General features: G+C 42.6%; 1 protein-coding gene across 2 annotated transcripts in view; it reads left to right on the plus strand.

Moving 5' to 3' along the window:
* The first annotated feature begins 503 nt into the window (after positions 1-503).
* The window catches only part of kcng1 (potassium voltage-gated channel, subfamily G, member 1), a 10773-nt gene continuing 8612 nt past the window's right edge, over positions 504-2664 (plus strand). Inside the window, exon 1 of one of the 2 annotated variants that reach the window (XM_030367597.1) lies at positions 504-715. The gene's annotated coding sequence lies outside the window, so the exon portion shown is untranslated. The remainder of the gene's footprint in view (positions 716-2664) is intronic. The other variant, XM_030367605.1, reaches the window with a different exon arrangement.

The following is a 2664-nucleotide window of genomic DNA, read 5'->3' on the forward strand; positions in this document are numbered from 1 at the left end:
TTCATTCCCATAGATCAATAGGTCGAATAGGAAGGGACTAGGTCTGTGAGATTAAAACGTTATACTAAGGTGAGTTACGTATTGCTACTTGACATCCAGGCCTATTCAAATTTTTAGTTTAAAGGTATCCAGTTTAGGGTTGCTGACCTCCTTGTCTGAATTGTTTTACTTCAATTCTGATGTTTTGAGGACGATTATAGTGACGTAGACACTTAAGACCACTCTTCAGCTATATAATTATGATCATTATTATCATTACAGTAAAGAACCACACAAAATTAGGATTACGTCCATCTGAAGAGGGCCACTATGTGCTAGGCGGTGGTTACCATGGAATCCTCGCATAGATTTCTCCCCAAAGCAACTTCTGATGTCAGAGATTGGAGCTGTGCTGATGTGAAGGGGTGGGGGGGAGGGAGAGAGTTCAGAGAGGGAGAGAGAGAGAGGGTGGGGAGAGAGAGAGGGAGAGAGAGAGAGAGAGAGAGAGAGAGAGAAAAGGAAAGGAAAGGGGCGGGGGAGAGACGGCAGCCTGTTGAACGCATGTGATCATCAAATAAGCTCCCCGGACCCATCTACAAACTGAAGTGAGGCAGCGATAGCAGGAGAAACGGTTCATATGTGTTCCCCGTGTGTTCGCATCTCAGAGCCATCCGTATTTTCCAACTAACCACGCTTTCCTGCAGAGATCTTCCGCAACAGGGACCCGAGGTGCACAGTGAGTATTCCGCTTGATCGCCTGTCATTTAGATCACTAACAGGGTTGTGATTGTGATTCCGCTGTGATTGTGTGACACGTGGAACCGCAATATATCTCGCATGGTATGTGACTAAAGTTCATGCAAATAGTATTATTGGGTGCAGTGTGAAGATGAATTTGAGATCACCTATCAAATCCTTGTTATTGCACACAAATGCTTAATTTTTGTTAAATTAATATGCTAATCCTCAATTGCATTTATTTTTTTGCGTGAATCTGTTTTTTTTCAAACGGTTGAGTACACTTAAAGAGAGCAGATGTCGTTTATCAATTAATATATAAACAATATTCAACAGATGCTTGAATGGTAACATTTTTTCAAATACGGAGGGCCATTACAGTGTATCATTTCCCACCATCAACAAATGACTGGTCACTTGACTTATTGTTTTAGCTGTGTCGTTAAAGACACAGCCTCGCAGAGTTAATGTAGGCCTACTGTAAATCCCCACATGATCTTTAGTTGGTGATTAGAGGTCATTAATGATAAGATGGAATGTAACATGCAAGATTGGGTAAGCGGGCATGCATAATACATCGGTCTAAAATTATGTTTATGAATCAACCATGGGGATAATACAAGGAATACAATGAATACATCCCATGATACAAGGATTGTATTCCATGCTGTCGTTTTGCAAGCGTCTCTGCATGCAAGCCTCTATGCAAGCATCTCTGAAAGCCTCTTTGATGAGTTATTGTTATGTTATGTTTCATAGATCAGCTTGTCTCCTTCCTTCACAGCATTGTGATTATAATTGACTTATTGGCCTCCCATCCTTAGTGGCAGTGTTGTTAACTTAGTGGGGGCAGAAAGAAAAAGGTGGTATCCTGACATTTATTGAAAATGGAGGAGAACAGGTTTACTCCAGACACTCCAGAGCATAAGAAACAAAGGGTTTCTGAGGCATTATCGTATGGCATGGCTGCAAGAGTCAATTAAACTGGTTTACGGATTTGTTTTGAAAATAACCAGCAATAGTAGTTTGAAAATGTTTCAAAACCCCGTTGTTTACATCTGAATTGGAAGGTGATTGTCCTTTCCTGTTTATGTTCTCTCTGGATGATCTTTTCATCATCCAGAGAGATCGTTTCCTGTTTATGTTCATTTTCAACAAATGATGTTTACACTGTCTGTGACAGGCCTCAATAAACTCAAACTTTCACTTTAGTCGATGATGTGCAGGACTTTATGATCGAGTTATAACTTGTTGTCTTTTTCCCTATACACTTTAAACCCATGATACCGATCCCTAGGTCTGTTCTGCCCCAAACACACAAACACACACAAACACACACACACACACACACACACACACACACACACACACACACACACACACACACACACACACACACACACACACACACACACACACACACACACACACACACACACACACACACACACACACACACATCCCTGTCCTCACATGGATCCTCAGCGTGGTTTGGTGGTGAGAGAGTGCTGCTTTCAGCGACGGGTCCAGGGGAGTGACAGTGACAGCCGATCCACCTGACTGGAACCCGAGGGAGATGGAGAGCACACACAATCCATGGCCATGGGTTTCAGCGGAAAACAAATTGTTGACATACCTCGGGGGCTGATCTGGTTGGTTGGTTGCGGAGAGAGGCTGTAATGGAGGGACGGTGGAATGGAAGGCTATAAAGTACAAAAGCAGAACACCACCAAGTTACGTCATCTTTATGTAATCAAGTTTAGCTGAGTACTTCAAAACAAAAATGAGTAGGACAGCATCCATTTATAGGCCGAAATGAAGTTGAATCAAGTTGATTTAAACAAGGCACAAACCGCTAGAAGTTCTGAAGAGCTTTGTCCACATCTTGTACAGCTTTCATTCCATTGTTGCGGCCCTTGTTACAGGCATCCCTCCTCACCGACGCAT

This window comes from Gadus morhua, chromosome 1 (genome assembly GCF_902167405.1).
Source record: "Gadus morhua chromosome 1, gadMor3.0, whole genome shotgun sequence".
NCBI lineage: Eukaryota > Metazoa > Chordata > Actinopteri > Gadiformes > Gadidae > Gadus > Gadus morhua.